The sequence below is a fragment of the Coptis chinensis genome, chromosome 7, assembly GCF_015680905.1.
Source record: "Coptis chinensis isolate HL-2020 chromosome 7, ASM1568090v1, whole genome shotgun sequence".
Classification (NCBI taxonomy): Eukaryota; Viridiplantae; Streptophyta; class Magnoliopsida; order Ranunculales; family Ranunculaceae; genus Coptis; species Coptis chinensis.
The window spans coordinates 62,171,359-62,184,342 of NC_141462.1; the positions used below are offsets into that span (position 1 = coordinate 62,171,359).

Sequence of the window (12,984 nt, forward strand, 5' to 3'; positions counted from 1 at the left end):
ATGCTTCCGTAAAGGATTCATGAGGATTTTGACGGAAGAATTGAATTTTCTGAAGCATTTCAGTTGTTTTCTTCTGAGTGTAAAACTGAAGCATGAAAGCTTGAACTAGTTTATTCCATGTGTCTATGGATTGTGATTGTTGTCCCGCTAGCGATTGACGCTTTTTTTCGCTAAAGTGAATGGAAACAAATCGAAGCAAGAGTTGTTCCTTAGAGGCTATTTGGATGATGAAATGTTGTTGCCACTTGTTGAAGTCACGAAGATGATTATGCGTTTTTCGTGCTCCAAACCATGATATATTGGTAACAAAATGAAAACGTTTGGTGGGATCTGAAAATCACCGACAATGTCCTCAAGTTTGATGCGGGGAAGAAGGTCCTTCCCTGTAATAATGCATATATAAGTCCGAGAGGGCTTCTCTGGCTCGGTGGTAGGATCGTCGGCCATAATGACGAAGTTGATGGCGGCGAAGGATTGTGATGAAGGTAATTAGCGAGAAGAAGAACAATTTTTATGTGAGAACTTACGCGAATTGCTTATCGTATTTTTTTTCGACGATAGGTATATTCAATTTCTTTAGTGGAACGGACCTTAATCTCATGCAAGCATAAAATTAAATCTAACTTACGAAGGAATTATGAGGACTCGAATTTTATTATTATCTTAAGCATTAGGGTTGAACAACATATGCCTAAGCTGCGCTAGCGAAAGCGGGGAAGCTAGGAATACGTGTGCATAAACCAACAGCCGGTCACAAGAGAGATATGAGGGAGGATTTCCGTGCAAAAGCACGGTTCTAATTAAGTAACCTCAATCTTTCAAGTTTCCTAGACACCATTGGAATATGATTAAGATTTATGGAATTAAAATTTATGCAAAGGTGGTATTAAATTAATTTTAATTTAATTTAATTTAATTTAATTTAATTTTTTTTTTTTTTTTTTTTTTTAAGATTTATGCAAGGTTTAAAATACAAACATACAAAAACGAACTACTCATACAATACTAGGTGCAGTAGCATGTGAAGGTACTCTACTCATCACGATATAGCTATCTGAATAGAATAGGCAAGTTTGTGTCATCGATAAATATTTCCATATGCGCATGGGCAAATATACATCAGTAATACGTATATGTACGCTAATTTGTAAATCGATATTACGTAAATGTATATCAATAGTAACAGGCGAATTTGAATCACTCATACGTATCTAAATACATTAGCATACAAATACAGTATACATACGCAGAATAGATGACAAAACTAAACATGCAAAGTATTATACCTAAACTAAAATACGACTCTTGTATTGCATAATAAATCGATTTCGACAATACTCATTGAGATTGCGAATGTCCTATAGAGAGCGACTTTTACCCGTGTAGGGTTTAGAAACAACTTACCCAACTCAGATTTTAACTCTCGTTGGAATGTTCTCCTCTTTCTTGACAAAATCGACATATTAGACAATACCGTGTACGTATACGTAGAGAAATATCAAACATTTAACAAGCAACATTTATACGTAGAAAGACAGATACCCATGCAAAACAGTACCATTAATATGTAAATATACATTCATATGCAAATCATGTCCGAGTAATCGTATATAAATATTTACCGGTATACAAACTTGATTCATGCATAATTCGAGGCTAAAACTTAAATAATAATCCATAAATTTATCCTAATACTATATACATTGCATACATGCAGAAAAACATAATAATAATAATAATAAAAATAAATTACAATAATACTAAAAATTGGAACACAGATTTTCGGCGTTTTTGAACTTCAAAAACAAACGTTTCAATTGCCGACGTGATAAATCCCAAAGGATTATCGAATTTTTCAGTCTGAGGGCTAGATATTTAGGCCGGAAATGGATCAAGGTAGATCTGCAGTTGTTGGAGGTTGAGCAGAGCGAGAAATTAAAAAAACACTTTCAAGGACGCTGGTCCCACTACAGCCTGATCGCACACTCAGCGCCGTTGTTTAGTAAATTATAGTGTGCTCAATTTTTATGGTAGTCTTATAATCTCCACGAGGAGTTGTTTCCCAATCCTAACTTTGGGTACCTGCAAGTGGAATGAAATTTTTTTATCGAGCAGTCAATTGTAAGTGAAAAAACGAAATTGAACTAAAAAACGCGAACGAGCGACAAGGAAAGGAATGAAGAGAATGGGGGTTCCCCTTGATGCAACTTCCGATCTTTAGCACAAGTTCTATGGCTTTAGAAACAATGGGCCATTTGATATTTGCTTGTTACTACTACTTAGAGTTTTGAACTCTCTAAATTAATGCAAAAGCAATCAATGTTCCTTACTCACGATCTTCGTTTCGTAGAGTTTGAATAAGGATTCGAACTAACCTAAAGCTTAGAACAACTAAAAATTAGATGTTACAATAAAGGGAAATTAAAGAGTAAGGTCATAATAAAAATGCTAGATTTTTCCTTCCTACTTAAACATTAAGAAAACATTAACGTTGAAAACATTCACTTAATACCGAAATAGAGATTTGAAAAAGAAGGTGGAGAGTTAATCCTCCTCATGTGAAACTATCATTAGCGTTGATTTGAAAAAGGTTTTGATTCTTCCTAGACTCATAGACAAGTCCCTAATGGAAAAATAGATTTGATCCCTAGCATGCATGGCTCACTAAAGAGCTCATACATGCTAGCAAGTGAAACCAAACAATGACTTATCTCTAAGCTCATTGCTTGATTCCTAACTAAACTCTACACCAACTACCATTTTGGGATAGGATGTAGAGTTAGTTGTTCTTCCTAAACCTACCAAACCAACAACAATTTGTTTACCCTCACATGAGTTGGATTAACTCCCCAAAAGGGAAGTTAGCTCATGATCCTTGGGACAAGGATTTATGAACTAAGAAAAACACAAAAAAGAGAGAGAGAGAGAGAGAGAGAAGAAATATGAACAACCAAACTCACTTCTATTATTTTCTAGAAGAACAAGTGTTCGTCCATTAAAACTATTACAAGCTTTTTAATCAAATCTAAAAACTCCCTTCTCATTTTCACTAAGGAACTAAAATAATGCCATGTGAGGAAAATAAGTCAAGGGAGTAAATGGAGTGTCCCCCACCCTTGTCTAATTTCTTCTCCATTTGGGAGAAATATCATTTCCTCCCACGTGAATTATCAAACCACATTAATTCATTTTTATCCACCACATTAAAACAAAGTGACACCTTGCCTTTTTTTTCACTATTAACACCTAATCTAATTTATTACATGCAAGGTGTCAACTTTGCACCAATAATTTGTTATCTTTGTCTTGACATGCTCCATGATTGATGACTCATCCAATCTTGTGGCCCCAAGATAGTGGATCCATGTGTAGTCCGATTGGAAATCCGGTATTTTGGGCGTTTTACAACTTCCGCCTATCGTAGAGTTCATCATACGATTGTCCGAAGCAGCTCTCTTGTTGCATTCGGAGTCCTGGTTCGAGAGGTAGGAGCTTTGGAAGTTTGATGCTTCTATGTGGATTTGGGAGAATTCATATATACGCCGTTCCTCGTGCTTTATTGCGAAGTTTAACCAATATTTCCATGTTTCTTGCAAATACCTGCAAAAGTATGAAAACATATTTATTTCATGATTATTAAACACATAATGAACCAAATTTATATGTCTCAATGGGGTTTCATAATACACTTTTGGGTGCTTATCAGTGATCTTTAGTATTCTCTTAGTTTGAGTTCCGTAGGTTAAGCGCAACCATTGGTAAACACTTAACCTGTATCAACAAGGTATGGTGAGGGGGTACTGATTAGGCTCTTGACCCCTTAATTCCTCTCGAGAATGACTTGACCCCTCACAAGAAGTCATTTAAAGCAAGCAAAAGTATCACTATAAGTAAGGCGATGAACCACAAAACCAATACTAATAAAGGCACAAGCACACCAATACATTGGTTGTAATATAATGCATGTTCACGCGATTAAGGAAATTATTCCCAAACAAGCTATCTATACGAATGAGAAATATGACTTAACAAGACTAACTAAGAAATTGAAAGGGGAACATAAAGAATTGCTTTCTTGCTCGGAGTAGGATGTACTAGAACAACGGGGCCCGGCCTGATCGTACACATTGCACATAACCATAATAGTGAGGACGCTATGGGGGCTATCTCTTCGATCCGCGAGTAAACCGATTGAAACTGTGAATCCTAAATCCTATATTACCTATTTATAGGATTTGATACCAGCCTTCCCTGACTCATCATCTTATCTTAAAGCTGGGAATGGAAATACATAGTAAATGAGCCATGAAGTCGGTGGAACAACAAGATTTAAGCATATGTTACTACCAAAGCTTTATGGTTAGTGGCTCAGTGCTTACTTCCTAGTTGAAATCCTAAAATGACAATGACACATAATGTGGCCAAAAATATCAGGACACATATTAAATTATATACTAAATTTTAGAATATTAAGTGCCAAACAAAACTAATATGAAAAAACAACCCAAGTGCTAAAAAATAAAATCACAACACATAATAATAAGAGCACAACCAATAATACTCGTACTAATATGAACAAACAACCAATCCTCGATACTAACAATTAATATGAACTATCCAGAAAACGGTTCAACTAAACTACTCAAAACTCAAAACCCATAAGTTAGACTCTAGCAATTCGATAGTATTTTGACCCAATACAAGTAAAAGTTTTCTTTGACGCTCCAGGATGACATGACTTACTAGTCTTACTACCAATCTAAAAAACCACCTATCTAAAATCTGGTTAGGAATATTAGCAAACACAATCAAGACCCAACCAGTAGCACACATAAGAAAACCAGAAACACATTATATTCTAAAAAGAGGCACTGTTTGCAAACATGGGGACTTTTGCCGATGCAGTTGACATATCAAACTCACAACTATCATTCACCTAAAGTTTCAACTCTAAAAATGAAAGAACAAACCTTCAAATCCTGGTGCCCATGTATACTCCCGTCTTTCTCGAATAAATAGTTCAAATCAACATGTTCAAATCAAAACTTATCTTCAACAAAACCCACTTCTTCTTTCTTACTAAATGCACATTCCATTCACAAAAAAAAATAATTAATAACCATTTCACTAATATATTGCATTGGAACAGATGAACTTTATCTAGAAACCACTTTTTTTCAAAAATAGTCAATAAAACCATAACCCCCACCATAAAACCCAGGTACATGCTGCACAGGCCTTTACCAAAACAATTGCGGAGCTACATCATGAATATTTTGCATATAAAAGTCAATAAGTGCAAACAATGACATCGGATAAGTACTGAAAATTAAGAGAACTCTGGAAAGGAAGCATCTAGAGTACAAAACACATAACCATTCAACAACTGAGACCCTTAACAGCTAGTACAAATTGCGAATGTGGTTTTTTACACATGAATTTAATGGGTAGAGAGGTCAAAAGGCAATAACAGGTACTTTGCACATTTTAAACAGCTACGTTCACTATATTACATGCATTTACTACATTCTGCAACAAAATATGATAGGTTGCATAGAAAAATTCATATGAATCTTAAAAATTGTACCTTCCATTAAGGAAAAAAAAACCCCGGGTTTATAGTTCCTAGGTAGAGAGTGGAAGAGAGATAAATGTTAGTAAATAGAACAAAAAGGATCCATATATAAAAATAACCACAAAGTTGCAATAACTAGAAATAGAATGCCACCCACCAATAAAAAACCACGCAGCTAAAGCAAATAATCTTGTATGCTCACAATCTACAAACTTAAGTGCACCTCTCAATAAATTGAATAGACAAATAAACCTAATTTCAATCAAAATCGATACAGTATCAAGCAAACAAAAAATAATCATAAAAATCGCACCTTTGAGTCGAAACTAAGCGATAGAAACTCTAGAAAGGGAACTGAAACCAAAAAATTCGAAAGAGAGTGAAAGAGAAAGCTAAGAGATAGTGGAAACCGAAAATTCGAAGGAAAGTGAAGGTGAATGGGTACTTACTGATCAACAATAGTGAGAGTGACCGAGCAGAGCAGGTAATAAAATATGGTAACTTGAAAAGTGGAGACAAAGAAGAGGCGCTAACCCTAGTTTTGTGAGAAGATGAAATACGAGAAAGAAATATAGACTTTAATTTTGGAGGAATTATTGATGAGCGCGACTATTTTTTTCTTTTCCCTCTTTCCCCAAATTTCCAATATATGGTTTTAATTTGTTTATTCTTTCTAATTTTGTTTTTTTTTTTTTTTTTTTTTGGTATTTCTAATTTTGTTATGACTTGCCGGCGGTAACATGAAAACTGGGGGGCGGCGAAAAATATTTGCACCCAAAAAGAATATATCCGCTCAAACCAAAGCCCATTGGTAACACCGAGAACGTCGCAACAAGGACATACACATGGTCTATCCTGGAATTACCAGTGACGGCAAGGGGGTTGCAATAGATATTTAATTTATAGCAGCACCGCACTCGTTGCCAACAATAAACATTTTCAATTTAATTATTTTTCATAAATTTAAGCGAACACTTTTGCAACGCTTAAGGCGTTGCTATAGGTATTTTCCAAAATGAAAATTATATTAAGACGGATGACCTTTAGCAACGCCACACAGTGTTGTAAAATATGACTTGTTGCAACAAATTTTAGGCGTGGCAAAAGAGTGCGTTGCAACAAACCCCTTTTGTTGTAGTGAATGGAGATAGGTTTTTTTTACTTTATTTTAGGTACATGCTTGAGTTTTGATGGGAGATGCTGGGTGTTTGGTATTTGGAGTTGGGTGGAATGATTCTACTGTTGGGTGGTTATGCTTGTGTGTTTTTTGGTGAAATTTCCGCATTTTGTTTTGATTGCTTACCATTGCCCCTCATTAGTTCATTGAGTGATACATTTCTGGGCATCAACGTTCTTGTGTGCTTGTATGTTTTTCGGTGAAATTTTCACATTTGGGTTTGATTGCTTACAACTTACAACTACTCCTCATCAGTTCATTGAGTGATAATGGCATCGATCGTTCTTGTTTGCTTGTTGGTCACATCATAATGTATTATTGCATTAGTTGGGCTGTACCTATTGGCTGCTATTGTCACAACAATTTGGTTGTTTCCTTTTCTTAGTTTCTGATTGGGGTTTGATAAGTTCTTTGGAACATTAAAATTGGTGTGGATTCTGCACTTGCAAGCAGTAGCATTGCGTGGAATAGTAGCGCAGGTTAAGTGGGGATTGGTGCCGTTTGGCTAGAGGATTATTATGGTAAGTGCTTTTGCAAGAATAATAGTGTATTGCTCTGTGGTAGTTAGCATGGATTGCACTTGGGATTTCCATTTAGGTTTCATATAAGTCGAAGAAAAATCTGTTGGTTTGATTACTTGCTTATCGATTTGCATTTAATTTTTTGGATGTTGGGATATGTTTGACGTATCGGTATATGACGTTGAGAAGGAATGAAGTCAGTCTTTGGTATTTGGTGTTTGGTGGTAGTCGTCTGTCGTGGTTGGATAATCTATCAAATGCTGATTAAGTGTGGAGGAGGTGGCCTCCTTTGGTAGTATATTTTTCGGACCGCTATATTTGTTGTAATCCACTTTATGTGTGAATTTTTTTGTTTTCACACATTCTCGGTGGATTGCATTTCGGTATTTTGTTTGTACTTAAAGTTGAGCATTCGTGAGTTGGGGGAAAGTGTTATTTGTTATTATTATTATTATTTTTATAGACCGGTAAAAGTGGTTTTGTGAATAGGCATTTGGCAATCAGCAGTGAGGTAGTGGATGGCATGGCATGGCTTGGTAGTAACATTGGCAATGGCAGTGGCGGTAGTATCGATTGGCAATGGTAGTGGTAGTAAGAGTGGTAATGGCAGTGACATAGTATTGTGGAGTTCTCTTGTTTGGATTTATTTTGTTTGTTTGCTGCCCATCTTCCTTTGTGGTTGGTCTTTGTTCAAGATGTTGAACTTAGGGGTGTGTGTGGGGAAGGAGGGATGGGCTGTTGATTGGTTTTGGTAGCACTTAAAATCGGTTTGACATTACCATTAGTAGCATTCAGTAATGGTAGCTCTTTTGTTTGCATTGGTTGGCAAAACTTTAACTTTTGTGGATGGATTGTATTTGTATATGGATTGCATTTTCTTCTCTTTGCAGTTGGTACTTGTGTACTGCATTCTCTTTTTTACAGCTGCTACAATGTAGGTTTGGCATCTTCTCCTCCAGTACTTGATGTACAACATTCGTCTCTTCTCTCCTTCATGCAGTCGTATTTGGTATCTCTTCATGGCACAATGATATTGTCTGGCTTCGCAAAGCACATTGCACTTTGAAGGCATTATAGTTGCAAGGAATGGCCTCTTCACTTGTTACGTTCTTGGCAAATTCTCTATGGTACACATCATGAGAGAGTGCCCCCCCTCTTCTTCTTCTCTCTTTTTGTTTTTTATTATCATCCTATTGAGTATGCTTTTTATTTAACTTCCAAATAATTATGGGTCCAATGCATGATCCAGTTGGAATGATGTCAGAAATCTAACTTTCTATCAACAAAATTATTTAAGAATTTTTGTGGTCCCTAACAAACTAATATTTCATAACCATATATACTTTTTTGTGACAGGATCTTGTTGATATTGAAGTCTTCCACGAAGCCAAAAAGGTCATTGATGCTCTTCATAATAAAGATGTGGCTCCTGCTTTGGCCTGGTGTGCCGACAACAAAATCCAGATTGAAGAAGTCAAAGGTATAATCACTTCTTTTGTCTAATTAGCGACTAAATGAAAGCAACCCCTCCCCACACTGACACACACAAAAAAAACACGCTTGTTTAGTGAAGTTGCTTGTATCACTGTCAGAGTACCAAGATAAATGGTTCCATTCCTTACCCCTTTACTCCTTTACTTTAATAAAATCATGACACCATTAGGAGTACCCCACACAAAAAAAAAAAAAAAAAAAAAGTTAAAACATGTAAATTTAAGGGAATTCAGACGAGGGTTTTAATCAAACCTATATAAGGGAGCAAGGGATGAAAAGAATGGAGTGTCAAAGTTAATATCACTAGGTAGGAGGTTGATAAGGTTGAAGCATTTTCATTGTAATTGTGTCCAATAGAATAACATTCAAATAAATAAATTGCAACAAATAGTTATTTGTATAAAAGATAGTGAAAGAATTTACCTAGAAAAAGCTTAAGGCTATGCAGTCAAAACACCACCTAGGGGCAGATAGACCTTTTGCCTAGTTTCTAGGCTTATGATATGTTGCTACATGTGCGTGTCCATCAGTTGAGCATAGATAGCTGAGTATATTGTTGAGATGTTTAGTCCCACATGGGATATGTTAAGCCACACATAAAAGTATATAAGTGATGTATTCTAGGGTTAGAAACCTTTGTTTTGAGTCCTAATTGGTTCACATATTATTAAGGGGTTTTAGAAGCATCTTTGATTGCTATTTTGGTGTTTTTAGCATAGGTTGTTTTTAGGTTTATGTTTCATTCCGAAAATTAGTTGTTTTAGTTTCTATAATTGAATTAGAAGGCTAGCTTCTAAATTCATAGTTATTTTAGTCTATATATTGAGTTGTAGGCTTTTGGCTATAGTTGGTTGTTGATTAATAAACTTTGTGTTTGTGTGAGAAAGGTTTTCTCTTTTTGTGTTTTTGTTATTGATTATTTGCAGGGTGATTACAAGCGATAACTTGTCAACTCCCTTCTCAAATTTGTGAGTTTCAAGTCCGGCACGACAACTGTAGTGGCTCACAAGCAACCAGTTCGTGATTCTTCGGTGTCATGTTCATATCTATATGCACACTAGTGCATCAATAAGTCTTGAGGGCTCTCCACTTATCACCAATTGGTTTTAAGTTGGATACCCATCTTTAATATAGTATCAAAGCACGCTATTGCATGTGGCCCAAAAGGCCTTGTTGTTACTCCATGTAACCCAAGTATGTTTGTCCACGTGTTAGGCTTAATTAATGCTACACATAAAGGGACGTGTTGAGATTTTTAGTCCCACATTGGATATATTGAGCCACGCGTAAAAGTATGTAAGTCTTGAGGCCTCTCCACGTATTAGTTATTACCAATTGGTTTCAAGTCGGTGCCTATCTTTATTGTATATAGCAAGTCTTAGTGGTTTAGTTGTGAAAGTCTTAGTGGATTAGTGTTTTGGTCAATTGTGGTAGTTATTGTAAGTAGGTGTGTTTGCATTATGTAGTGCTGCAAAACATTATATAACCTCTATTTAGGTGGTAACTTTAACTAAGAATGGTAGTCGATTATTGTTGAAATTGTTTGCACAGTTGTGTGAATGGAGGTTTGATTCCCTCAATAGAAGATCATTTCATAGGTCTTTGGTTTCCTCGAATTAACCCATATCTATATACAATCTAGTTGATTGTATCAAGTGGTATTAGAGCCATTCCATTTTTGATATGTGGGTATGCATGTTTCTCGTATGAAATAGATATGGGCTTCATACTGAACCTTGGTGCAAATGCGTGTTTATGGAAACTCATTAGTCTTTCCACATGACAAACGAGCTCCAGTCTCCATATTCATATACTTACCCTGGATTGATCTTTTCTGTATGGACATATTTTTGTATTTGTGTAAGTTGATGTTTACAGAAGTATATATAACCTTGTTCCCATCTCAGGGTGCTTTTTGCAATTGTCATATTAAACACCTCAGGCTCTCACTCATATCTGACACTGACAGAAATACGTATGTTATGTTTTTAGTTTTACACATTGCATGTTCAATGCGTGTAACTGGTAACTACTGAACTTGTTAGGTGCTGATGATGTTTGTTCTTAGCAGAGCAAGCTTGAATTTCAACTGAGACTTCAGGAGTTTGTTGAGCTTGTACGAGCTGAAAATAATTTACGCGCTATCACGTATGCTCGGAAGTACCTCGCGCCCTGGGGAGCTACCCATATGAAAGAGCTGCAGCGTGTCATGGCGACCTTGGCCTTCAAGAGTAATACTGAGTGCACAATGTACAAGGTAATTTCATTTTCAGGGTGTTGGCTTTGTATGTGTATTTCCCGCAGCAGGAGGCAGTGAGAGCATCTGTCTTCTGTTCACTTATAGCTAACTGAAAAACATCATGGGCAGTCATCTGCTCAAGAGGAAGACAAATCTAACTGCTCAATTGGTAGAAATTTACTTCCGTACTTCTGATTACTTTCAGGGGAACTAGTCGTGAGGATAAACAGCTAATAACTTCAATATTTGTGCATGTAGGTGAAGAAAATAAAAAAATAAAAAAAAGTGGGCAGTCGCATCAACTAACAGTGTATCGTCGTTGAAAAACATGCACCATAGAATGTCTCCTAGGAAGTCTTCTGTGGTTTCATGATTCATCCATAACAACTAAAATTAGATGGGCTTAATACGGAATCTTGGTGTAAATTTATGTTATTATATATATATATATATAAAAAAACTAGTCTCTTCACACAAAGATCGAACTCCAGTCTCCGCATTAGACATTTTTAAATGAGCTATTTTGTTCAGTGGACAATCTCCATGTTGGAGAGATCGTGCCAAACTAAATCAGCATGTTGCATTGACATGTGGTCAAAAGGAGTTTGACCAATGACTTTTCTGCGAAAGTTGGTAGAGATGTAACACAAACCCGGATCACATGGCAGCTTCGATGGCACTTTTAGGATAAAGCATTTAAATTGACATGAGGTTTTTGAGGCTATAAGAAGACAAATTTCAGTCCATTTTTCTTAGGGGTAGTCTTTAGCGAAACACAGCAAATCTTTTCCAAGTAGTTACCATTCAGGCTTTGTAGTTACCATATAAATCTTGTTGTATACCAAGGATGAACTAGACATAGATAATATGCAAAGTAGATTTTTAAATGGAGGTAGTATAATGATTCCTCTTGATCTTTCTAGGTATTATTTGAACCGAAACAATGGGATCATTTAGTCGAGCAATTTAAGCAGGAATTTTGCAGGTTATACGGCATGACCCTTGAACCTTTGCTGAATATTTATCTGCAAGCAGGCTTGTCTGCTCTAAAGACTCCGTATCCAAATCTTTTTCGAGAAAGATATGCTGCCTGATTTCTTCTTCTTATATTTCTTATTTTCTCAATAATTCTATGACGCTTAAGAGTACTTTAGCTTCGAAAACTTCTATGTTAGGGCTAACATCTCATATCTTTGTTGTATGTTTTCATCATGAAGTGAATGCTGGCATATACTCCTTTGAATTTTGTTTTTTCTGTAGTTAAAGCTGGCATATACTCATTTTGGAGCTTTTTTTTTTCCTAAAAAAGAAAGTATTGTTCCTATAATGTTTTGGTAGAGTTCTCTGTCTTTTCCTTAACCTGAATTAGGTTCTGTTATGAAGAAGATTGCACAAAAGAAGATCCACTGTCACAAGAGAGCTTCCGCAAGCTGGCCAATCCATTGCCATTCTCAAAACAGCACCATTCAAAGCTTGTGTGCTACATTACTAAAGAGCTGATGGATACAGAAAACCCACCACTGGTCTTACCTAATGGTTCGTCTACAGCACCAAGGTCCTGGGTCTTTCCTCAAGTAAAAAAAGTACGTTTGAGGCATTGACAATTTGATTAATGTTCTTATCATTTCTGTCACAGGCTCTTGAAGAAATGGCGAGGAAGAATGATGGCAAAGTTACTTGCCCAAGGACAGGCTTGGTCTGCAATTATTCAGAACTTGTGAAGGCTTTCATTTCATAACCTCTCCCCTCGTGAAATCTGCTCTTAGATAAGTTTGTAAATTATGTGCCTCCAATGATTGAGCATTTGTGTTGTTAAAGAAGGACCTTCTCCATTTCACGCATGTTTGGTTCATAGGTCCAAACGACCAATGGTTCCATCCAAATGAGAGTGCAGTTTCATGTATGTATATTTTTTCATTCGGATACATTCCTGTTTCATAAATAATAACTTAATAAAAATAGTCGATTATTAAAGTAA

General features: G+C 36.1%; 1 pseudogene across 1 annotated transcript; it reads left to right on the plus strand.

The window, feature by feature from the left end:
• Nucleotides 1-8,003: 8,003 nt before the first annotated feature.
• Nucleotides 8,004-12,984, plus strand: LOC147488289 (protein MAEA homolog; annotated as a pseudogene). The gene is made up of 6 exons (XR_015201285.1): nt 8,004-8,400; nt 8,630-8,753; nt 10,839-11,024; nt 11,930-12,063; nt 12,376-12,561; nt 12,643-12,984. The product of XR_015201285.1 is annotated as a protein MAEA homolog (transcript).